Source organism: Papaver somniferum, chromosome 9 (assembly GCF_003573695.1).
Source record: "Papaver somniferum cultivar HN1 chromosome 9, ASM357369v1, whole genome shotgun sequence".
NCBI classification, from domain to species: domain Eukaryota; kingdom Viridiplantae; phylum Streptophyta; class Magnoliopsida; order Ranunculales; family Papaveraceae; genus Papaver; species Papaver somniferum.
In genome coordinates, this window is record NC_039366.1 from 201,402,181 (window position 1) to 201,414,539 (window position 12,359).

The following is a 12,359-nucleotide window of genomic DNA, read 5'->3' on the forward strand; positions in this document are numbered from 1 at the left end:
TCATATGACCACCTGTTTACACAAAATTAATTCCAAAGTATAAGCATAGCTCCCTTCATTGTTTACCGGTAAATCATCCAAAATCTATCTCTCATGTAAACCCCAATAATCGTTTCCTTAAACCTTCAGACTAACCATTATTGTATTGAACAAATGAATCCATGTAAATGACCCTATTCATTTTTCAAATTAATCAATATTGTGTTAATTAAATTTGTTTCCATTTTATGTAAATCCATAGTTATCATGGCAGTAAGATAAGTCAGCCTTATTTCTCTGGAACGCTCGTAACGTGTTTGGAAAATGATCTAGAGAGATTTCCCAACCGTGGTCCGTGTTTGTGAACTAGTTAAATTAAATAATGATTGTTTAAACAATTATTCACAAAGACAATATTTATTTACAAAAGTTGGCGGGGTGGCGAACAACAATTTGTGCTCCAACATAGCTTGTGAACGGTCCACCAGTCATCCGTTAAGTCAACTGCTTGATTGGGACCCACACCAAACTCAAATTCCGACAAAGTTAGGTACCAAAGGCGAAGGTGTGCCATTTTATAGGCACCAAACTCAAAATACCCCTTATTATAAATATTGTCTACTTATGTAACTCTCTTTGTCCCCCAAGGTTTTGTGTAATCTCTTTTTCGACTATTTTGCTCATAACTTCTTCATACAAAGTGGGAATGACCTCATTCTTTTTCTGTTACCTCTGTCTTTCAGTTACCCACAGTATACAAGAAATTTTTTAGGATTTGGACGCTTAGAAATTGGTGTTTGATCCTTATTTTCAATGTAAAGGATGACTCCCCTCTTTATTTTTGGAATCAACGTACGTAGAAATGCAATTTGGATAACATGTAGAGCCTTTAAATGTATTATTTTTTACCAAAATCATTTTTTAGAAAATATTATAATAACAATGAGTTTATCTAGTTTATAGTTTGGTTTTAAAAACAGGATTTCGACTTCTAACAAAGTCACTGGAATTCCTTGAGTCGATGCATCCAAAATACAAGCTTTTTTCGACTCTCAAGCCTCTAGACATGTAATTTGTGCAGGAAATATTTTTCTGAAAATTTTCTATTAAAGGGGACTCTTTCTGTTTCATGATTTGGTCTTGATCATAGAGTTCCGACATCTAACGAAGCCTACGGAATTCCTTGAGTCATTTGTGTTTATGGTATTTTATTCAAATTTTGCAATGATTATCTAGCTTAAAGAAGATCCCATAATCGTTGAGAAGTTATTAACGGTTGCAAACCTTATCTCCTTTTTTCCATGTTTTATTATAGGTAATCTATGACCTTTTCAAAAGATTAGAAGTTCATTATTAGAAGGGATATTTCGAGTTTGGTGCCTATAAAATTGTACACTTTCGCGTTTGGTGCCTAACTTTGTCAATATCTGAGTTTGGTGCCCAGTCAACGAATTGGCGTTGATTGACCGTGTTGACCATCCAATTTAGAGTTAAAAATGTGAAATGTCTAATAAAATTCTAAACTCCGTTTTATTCAATAACTGCGCCATATCTTCTACATACTCCATGTTTGAGAAATGAGAGTTGTTGATTTTCTTTCACGAGGTTTTAGGTTCCACTCTTAATACCATTGCCATCTTCTTTCATTGCTAATCTCAAATCATACACTGAGCTACTGTTATTTTCTCATATGACAACCTGTTTACACAAAATTAATTCCAAAGTATAAGCATAGCTCCCTTCATTGTTTACCGGTAAATCATCCAAAATCTATCTCTCATGTAAACCCCAATAATCGTTTCCTTAAACCTTCAGACTAACCATTATTGTATTGAACAAATGAATCCATGTAAATGACCCTATTCATTTTTCAAATTAATCATTATTGTGTTAATTAAATTTGTTCCATTTTATGTAAATCCATAGTTATCATGGCAGTAAGATAAGTCAGCCTTATTTCTCTGGAACGCTCGTAACGTGATTGGAAAATGATCTAGAGAGATTTCCCTACCGTGGTCCGTGTTTGTGAACTAGTTAAATTAAATAATGATTGTTTAAACAATTATTCACAAAGACACGTATTTATTTACAAAATTTAGTGTGGGGGGGGGGGGGCGAGCAACAAGTTGTGCTCCAACATAGCTTGTGAACGGTCCACCAGTCATCCGTTAAGTCAACTGCTTGATTGGGACCCATACCAAACTAAAATTCCGATAAAGTTAGATACCAAAGGCGAAGGTGTGCCATTTTATAGGCACCAAACTCAAAATACCCCTTATTATAAATATTGTCTACTTATGTAACTCTCTTTGTCCCCCAAGGTTTTGTGTAATCTCTTTTTCGACTATTTTGCTCATAACTTCTTCATACGAAGTGGGAATGACCTCATTCTTTTTCTGTTACCTCTGTCTTTCAGTTACCCAAAGTATACAAGAAACTTTTTAGGATTTGGACGCTTAGCAATCGGTGTTTGATCCTTATTTTCAATGTAAAGGATGACTCCCCTCTTTATTTTTGGAATCAACATACGTAGAAATGCAATTTGGATAACATGTAGAGCCTTTAAATGTATTATTTTTACCACAATCATTTTTTAGAAAATATTATAATAACAATGAGTTTATCTAGTTTATAGTTTGGTTTTAAAAACAGGATTTCGACTTCTAACGAAGTCACTGGAATTCCTTGAGTCAATGCATCCAAAATGCAAGCTTTTTTCGACTCTCAAGCCTCTAGACATGTAATTTGTGCAGGAAATATTTTTCTGAAAATTTTCTATTAAAGGGGACTCTTTCTGTTTCATGATTTGGTCTTGATCATAGAGTTCCGACATCTAACGAAGCCTACGGAATTCCTTGAGTCATTTGTGTTTATGGTATTTTATTCAAATTTTGCAATGATTATCTAGCTTAAAGAAGATCCCATAATCGTTGAGAAGTTATTAACGGTTGCAAACCTTATCTCCTTTTTTCTATGTTTTATTATAGGTAATCTATGACCTTTTCAAAAGATTAGAAGTTCATTATTAGAAGGGATATTTCGAGTTTGGTGCCTATAAAATTGTACACTTTCGTGTTTGGTGCCTAACTTTGTCAATATCTGAGTTTGGTGCCCAGTCAACGAATTGGCGTTGATTGACCGTGTTGACCATCCAATTTAGAGTTAAAAATGTGAAATGTCTAATAAAATTCTAAACTCCGTTTTATTCAATAACTGCGCCATATCTTCTACATACTCCATGTTTGAGAAATGAGAGTTGTTGATTTTCTTTCACGAGGTTTTAGGTTCCACTCTTAATACCATTGCCATCTTCTTTCATTGCTAATCTCAAATCATACACTGAGCTACTGTTATTTTCTCATATGACAACCTGTTTACACAAAATTAATTCCAAAGTATAAGCATAGCTCCCTTCATTGTTTACCGGTAAATCATCCAAAATCTATCTCTCATGTAAACCCCAATAATCGTTTCCTTAAACCTTCAGACTAACCATTATTGTATTGAACAAATGAATCCATGTAAATGACCCTATTCATTTTTCAAATTAATCATTATTGTGTTAATTAAATTTGTTTCCATTTTATGTAAATCCATAGTTATCATGGCAGTAAGATAAGTCAGCCTTATTTCTCTGGAACGCTCGTAACGTGTTTGGAAAATGATCTAGAGAGATTTCCCTACAGTGGTCCGTGTTTGTGAACTAGTTGAATTAAATAATGATTGTTTAAACAATTATTCACAAAGACACGTATTTATTTACAAAAGTTGGTGGGGGGCGAGCAACAAGTTGTGCTCCAACATAGCTTGTGAACGGTCAACCAGTCATCCGTTAAGTCAACTGCTTGATTGGGACCCACACCAAACTCAAATTCCGACAAAGTTAGGTACCAAAGGCGAAGGTGTGCCATTTTATAGGCACCAAACTCAAAATACCCCTTATTATAAATATTGTCTACTTATGTAACTCTCTTTGTCCCCCAAGGTTTTGTGTAATCTCTTTTTCGACTATTTTGCTCATAACTTCTTCATACGAAGTGGGAATGACCTCATTCTTTTTCTGTTACCTCTGTCTTTCAGTTACCCAAAGTATACAAGAAACTTTTTAGGATTTGGACGCTTAGCAATCGGTGTTTGATCCTTATTTTCAATGTAAAGGATGACTCCCCTCTTTATTTTTGGAATCAACATACGTAGAAATGCAATTTGGATAACATGTAGAGCCTTTAAATGTATTATTTTTACCACAATCATTTTTTAGAAAATATTATAATAACAATGAGTTTATCTAGTTTATAGTTTGGTTTTAAAAAAAGGATTTTGACTTCTAACGAAGTCACTGGACTTCCTTGAGTCAATGCATCCAAAATGCAAGCTTTTTTCGACTCTCAAGCCTCTGGACATGTAATTTGTGCAGGAAATATTTTTTCTGAAAATTTTCTATTAAAGGGGAGTCTTTCTGTTTCATGATTTAGTCTTGATCATAGAGTTCCGACATCTAACGAAGCCTGCGGACTTCCTTGAGTCATTTGTGTTTATGGTATTTTATTAAAATTTTGCAATGATTATCTAGCTTAAAGAATATCCCATAATCGTTGAGAAGTTATTAACGGTTGCAAACCTTATCTCCTTATTTCCATGTTTTATTATAGGTAATATATGACCTTTTTAAAAGATTAGAAGTTCATTATTAGAAGGGATATTTCGAGTTTGGTGCCTATAAAATGGTACACTTTCGCGTTTGGTGCCTAACTTTGTCAATATCTGAGTTTGGTGCCCAGTCAACGAATTGGCGTTGATTGACCGTGTTGACCATCCTATTTAGAGTTAAAAATGTGAAATGTCTGATAAAATTCTTAACTCTGTTTTATTCACTAACTGCGCCCTATCTTCTACATACTCCATGTTTGAGAAATGAGAGTTGTTGATATTCATTCACGAGGTTTTAGGTTCCACTCTTAATACCATTGCCATCTTCTTTCATTGCTAATCTCAAATCATACACTAAGCTACTGTTATATTCTAATATGACCACCTGTTTACACAAAATTAAATCCAAACTATAAGCATAGCTCCCTTCATTATTTACCGGTAAATCATCCAAAATCTATCTCTCATGTAAACCCCAATAATCGTTTCCTTAAACCTTCAAACTGACCATTATTGTATTGAACAAATGAATCCATGTAAATGACCTTATTTATTTTTAAATTAATCATTATTGTATTAATTAAATTTGTTTCCCTTTTATGTAAATGCATATTTATCATGGCAGTCAGATAAGTCAGCCTTATTTCTCTGGAACGCTCGTAACGTGTTTGGAAAATGATCTAGAGAGATTTCCCTACCGTGGTCCGTAGTGAACTAGTTAAATTAAATAATGATTGTTTAAACAATAATTCACAAAGACACGTATTTATTTACAAAAGTTGGTGGGGGGCCGAGCAACAAGTTGTGCTCCAACACAGCTTGTGAACGGTCCACCAGTCATCCGCTAAATCAACTGCTTCATTGGGATCCTCACCAAACTCAAATTCAGACAAAGTTAGGTACCAAAGGAAAAGGTGTGCCATAGCTTGTTCATACGAAGTGGGAATGACCTCATTCTTTTTCTGTTACCTCTGTCTTTCAGTTCCCCACAATATATAGGAAAATATTTAGGATTTGGATGCTTATCAATTGGTGTTATATCCTTATTTTCAATGTAAAGGATGACTTCCCTCTTTATTTTTGGAATCAACATACGTAGAAATTCTATTTGGATAACAGGTAGAGACTTTAAATGTATTATTTTTTACCACAATCAATTTTTAGAAAATTTTATAAAAAAAATGAGTTTATGTAGTTTATAGTTTGGTTTTAAAAAAAAGGATTTTGACTTCTAACGAAGTCACTGGACTTCCTTGAGTCAATGCATCCAAAATGCAAGATTTTTTCGACTCTCAAGCCTCTAGACATGTAATTTGTTCAGGAAATATTTTTTCTGAAAATTTTCTATTAAAGGAGAGTCTTTCTGTTTCATGATTTGGTCTTGATCATAGAGTTCCGACATCTAACGAAGCCTGCGGACTTCCTTGAGTCATTTTTGTTTATGGTATTTTATTCAAATTTTGCAATGATTATCTAGCTTAAAGAAGATCCCATAATCGTTGAGAAGTTATTAACGGTTGCAAATCTTATCTCCTTCTTTCCATGTTTTATTATAGGTAATCTATGACCTTTTTAAACTATTAGAAGTTCATTATTAGAAGGGATATTTCGAGTTTGGTGCCTATAAAATGGTACACTTTCGCGTTTGGTGCCTAACTTTGTCAATATATGAGTTTGGTGCCCAGTCAAAGAATTAGCGTTGATTGACCGTGTTGACCATCCAATTTAGAGTTAAAAATGTGAAATGTCTAATAAAATTCTAAACTCCGTTTTATTCATATCTTCTACATAATCCATGTTTGAGAAATGAGAGTTGTTGATTTTCATTCACGAGGTTTTAGGTTCCACTCTTAATACCATCGCCATCTTCGTTCATTGCTAATCTCAAATCATACACTGAGCTACAGTTATTTTCTCATATGACCACATGTTTACACGAAATTAAATCCAAAGTATAAGCATAGCTCCCTTCATTGTTTTCCGGTAAATCATCCAAAATCTATCTCTCATGTAAACCCCAATAATCGTTTCCTTAAACATTCAAACTAACCATTATTGTATTGAACAAATGAATCCATGTAAATAACTCTATTCATTTTTCAAATCAATCATTATTTTATTAATTAAATTTGTTTCCATTTTATGTAAATCCATATTTATCATGGCAGTCAGATAAGTCAGCCTTATTTCTCTGGAACGCGCGTAACGTGTTTGGAAAATGATCTAGAAAGATTTCCCTACCGTGGTCCGTGTTGGTGAACTAGTTAAATTAAATAATTATGGTTCAAACAATTATTGACAAAGACACGTATTAATTTACAAAAGTTGGCGGGGGGTCGAGCAACAAGTTGTGCTCCAACAAAGCTTGTGAACGGTCAACCAGTCATCCGTTAAGTCAACTGCTTAATTCGTTTTCTGTTACCTCTGTCTTTCAGTTCCCCACAGTATAAAGGAAAGTTTTTAGGATTTGGACGATTAAGAATTGGTGTTTCATCCTTATTTTCAATGTAAAGGACGACTTCCCTCTTTATGTTTGGAATCAACATACGTAGAAATGAAATTTGGATAACATGTGGAGCATTTAAATGTATTATTTTTTACTGCAATCATTTTTAAGAAAATTTTATAATAAAACTGAGTTTATCTAGTTTATAGTTTGGTTTTAAAAAAAAAGGATTTCGACTTCTAACGAAGTCACTCGATTTCCTTGAGTCAATGCATCCAAAATGCAAGCTTTGTTCGACTCTCAAGCCTCTAGACATGTAATTTGTGACGGAAATATTTTTTGTGAACATTTTCTATTAAAGGGGAGTCTTTATGTTTCATGATTTTGTCTTGATCATTGAGTTCCGACATCTAACGAAGCCTGCGGACTTCCTTGAGTCATTTGTGTTTATGGTATTTTATTCAAATTTTGCAATGATTATCTAGCTTAATGAAAATCCTAGAATAGTTGAGAAGTTATTAACGGTTGCAAACCTTATCTCCTTATTTACATGTTTTATTATAGGTAATCTATGACCTTTTTAAGAGATTAGAAGTTCATTATTATAAGGGAAATTTTGAGTTTGGTGCCTATAAAATGGTACACTTTCGCGTTTGGTGCTTAACTTTTTCCAAATCTGAGTTTGGTGCCCAGTCAATGAATTGGATTTGATTGACCGTGTTGACCATCCAATTTAGAGTTAAAAATGTGAAATGACTAATAAAATTCAAAACTCCGTTTTATTCACTAACTTCACCTTATCTTCTAGATACTCCATGTTTGAGAAATGAGAGTTGTTGATTTTCATTCACGAGGTTTTAGGTTCAAGTTTTTAATACCATCACCATCTTCTTTCATTGCTAATCTCAAATCATACACAGAGCTACTGTTATTTTCTCATATGACCACCTGTTTACACAAAATTAAATCTAAAGTATAAGCATAGCTCCCTTCATTGTTTACCCGTAAATTATCCAAAATATATCTCTCATGTAAACCCCAATAATCGTTTCCTTAAACCTTAAAACTAACCATTATTGTATTGAACAAATGAATCCATGTAAATGACTCTATTTATTTTTCAAAATAATCATTATTATATTAATTAAATTTGTTACCATTTTCTGTAAATCCATAGTTATCATGGCAGTTAGATTATGTTAGCCTTATTTCTCTGGAACGCTCGTAACGTGTTTGAAAAATGCTCTAGAGAGATTTCCCTAATGTGGTACGTGTTAGTGAATTAGTTAAATTAAATAATTATTCTTTAAACAATTATTGACAAAGACACGTATTTATTTACAAAAGTTGGCAGGGGCCCAACAACAAGTTTTGCACCAACAAAACTTGTGAACGGTCAACCAGTCATTTGATAAATCAACAGCTTGATTGGGATCCTCACCAAACTCAAATTCTGACAAAGTTAGGTACCAAAGGCAAAGGTGTGTCATTTTATAGGCACCAAACTCAAAATATCCCTTATTACAAATATTGTCTACTTATATAACTTTCTTTGTCCCCCAAGGTTTTGTGTAATCTCTTTTTCGACTATTTTGCTCATAACTTCTTCATACGAAGTGGGAATGACCTCATTCTTTTTCTACTACCTCTGTCTTTCAGTTTCCCACAGTATACAAGAAATTTTTTAGGATTTGGACGGTTAAAAATTGGTGTTTCATCCTTATTTTCAATGTAAAGGATGACTTCCCTCTTTATTTTTGGAATCAACATACGTAGAAAAGCAATTTGCATAACATGTAGAGTCTTTAAATGTATTATTTTTTACCGCATTGTTTTTTAGAAAATTTTATAATAAAACTGAGTTTATCGAGTTTATAGTTGTTTTCAAAAAAAAGGATTTCAAATTCTAATGAAGTCACTAGTCTTCCTTGAGTTAATGCATCCAAAATGCAAGCTTTTTTCGACTCTCAAGCCTCTAGACATGTAATTATTGACGGAAATATTTTTGCTAAACATTTTTTATTAAAGGGGAGTCTTTATTGTTCATGATTTGGTCTTGATCATATAGTTCCGACATCTAACAAAACCGGCGGACTTCCTCGAGTCATTTGTGTTTATGATATTTTATTCAAATTTTGCAATGATTATCTAGCTTAAAGAAGATACTAGAATCGTTAAGAGGTTATTCATGGTTGCAAACCTTATCTCCTTCTTTACATGTTTCATTATAGGTAATCTATGACCTTTTTAAGAGATTAGAAGTTCATTATTTGAAGGGATATTTTGAGTTTGGTGCCTATAAATTGTACACTTTTGTGTTTGGTGCCTAACTTTGTAAAATCTGAGTTCGGTGCCCAGTCAAAGAATTGACGTTGATTGAGCGCGGTGACCATCCTATTTATAGTTAAAATTGTGAAGTGACTAACAAAATTCTAAATTTCATTTTATTCACTAACTGCACCTTATCTTCTACATACTCCATGTTTGAGAAATGAGATTAATTGATTTTCATTCACGGGGTTTTAGGTTCCACTCCTAATACTAGCGCCATCTACTTTCATTGATAATCTCACGTCATACACTGAGCTACTGTTATTTTCACATATGAACATTAGTTTACACAAAACTAAATCCAAAGTATAAGCATAGCTCCCTTCATTTTTTACCCGTAAATCATCCAAAATCTATCTCTCATGTAAACCACAATAATCGTTTCCTTAAACCTTCAAACTAACCATTATTGTATTGAACAAATGAATCCATGTAAATGACTCTATTCATTTTTAATATTAATCATTATTGTATTAATTTAAATTTTTTCCATTTTCTGTAAATCCATAGTTACCATGGAAATCAGATTATGTCAGCCTTATTTCTCTGGAGCGCTCGTAACGTGTTTGTAAAATGCTCTAGAGAGATTTCCCTAATGTGGTCTGTATTAGTGAAATAGTTAAATTAAATAATTATTGTTTAGAAAATTATTGACAAAGACATGTATTTATTTACAAAAGTTGGCAGGGGGCTGAGCAACAATTTTTGCTCCAAAACAGCTTGTGAACGGTCAACCAGTCATCCGATAAATCAATTGCTTGATTGGGATCCTCACCAAACTCAAATTCTGACAAAGTTAGGTACCAAAGGCAAAGGTGTGCCATTTTATAGGCACCAAACTCAAAGTATCCCTTATTAAAAATATTGTCTACTTATATAACTCTCTTTGTCCCCCCAAGGTTTTGTGTAATCTCTTTTTCGACTATTTTGCTCATAACTTCTTCATACGAAGTGGGAATGACCTCATTCTTTTTCGGTTACCTCTGTCTTTCAGTTCCCCACAGTATACATGAAAATTTTTAGGATTTGGACGCTTATCAATTGGTGTATCATCCTTATTTTCAATGTAAGGGATGACTTCCCTCTTTATTTTTGTAATCAACATACGTAGAAATGCAATTTGGATAACATGTAGAGCCTTTAAATATATTATTTTTTACCGAATTTATTTATTAGAAAATTTAATAATAAAACTGAGTTTATCTAGTTTATAGTATGTTTTCAAAATAAAGGATTTCGAATTCTAACGAAGTCAGTAGACTTCCTTGAATAAATGCACCCAAAATGCAAGGTTTCTTAGACTCTTAAGCCTCTAGACATGTAATTTTTGCGGAAATATTTTTTCTGAACATTTTCTATTAAAGGGGAGTCTTTATGTTTCATGATTTGGTCTTGATCATAGAGTTCCGACATCTAACGAAGCCTGCGGACTTCCTTGAGTCATTTGTGTTTATGATATTTTATTCAAATTTTGCAATGATTCTCTAGCTTAAAGAAGATCCAAGAATCGTTGATAAGTTATTAACGGTTGCAAATCTTATCTCCTTCTTTCATTTCTAATCTCAAATCATACACCGAGCTACTGTTATTTTCTCATATTACCATTAGTACACACAAAATTAAATCCAAAGTATAAGCATAGATCCCTTCATTTTTTACCCGTACATCATCCAAAATCTATCTCTCATGTAAACCCCAATAATCGTTTCCTTAAACCTTCAGGCTAACCATTATGGTACGTGTTAGTGAATTAGTCAAATTAAATAATTATTGTTTAAACAATTATTGACAAAGACACTTATTTATTTACAAAAGTTGGCAGGGGGCCGAGCAACAAGTTGTGCTCCAAAACACCTTGTGAACGGTCAACCAGTCATCAGTTAAGTCAACTGCTTGATTGGGATCCTCACTGAACTCAAATTCTGAGAAAGTTAGGTACCAAAGGCAAAGGTGTGCAATTTTATAGTCATCAAAGTCAAAATATCCCTTCAAATAATGAACTTCTAATCTCTTAAAAAGGTCATAGATTACCTATAATAAAACATGTAAAGAAGAAGATACGGTTTGAGAACCCTGAACCCTGGGCCCTAGATTATTTGATTTAACTAATTCACCAACACGGACCACATTAGGGAAATCACTCTAGAGCATTTATTAAACACGTTACGAGCGTTCCAGAGAAATAAGGCTGACATAATCTGATTGCCATGATAACTATGGATTTATAGAAAATGGAAACAAATTTAATTATTACAGTAATAATTAATTTGAAAAATAAAAATAGAGTCATTTACATGGATTCATTTGTTCAATACACTAATGGTTAGTTTGAAGGTTTAAGGAAACGATTATTGGGGTTTACATGATAGATAGATTTTGGATGATTTACGGGTAAAAAATGAAGGGAGCTATGCTTATACTTTGAATTTAATTTTGTGTAAACTAATGGTCATATGAGAAAATAATAGTAGCTCAGTGTATGATTTGAGATTAGAAGTGAAAGAAGATGACGATGGTATTAAGAGTGGAACCTAAAACCTCGTGAATGAAAATCAACAACTCTCATTTCTCAAACATGGAGTATGTAGAAGATAAGGTGCAGTTAGTGAATAAAACGAAGTTAGAATTTTATTAGTCATTTCACAATTTTAACTCTAAATAGGATGGTTAACACGGTCAATCAACGTCAATTCGTTGACTGGGCACCCAACTCAGATTTTGACAAAGTTAGGCACAAAACGCAAAAGTGTACAATTTTATAGGCACCAAACAAAAAATATCACTTCAAATAATGAATTTCTAATCTCTTAAAAAGGTCATAGATTACCTATAATAAAACATGTAAAGAAGGAGATAATTTTTGCAACCATTAATAACTTATCAACGATTCTAGGATCTTCTTTAAGCTAGAGAATCATTGCAAAATTTGAATAAAATATCATAAACACAAATG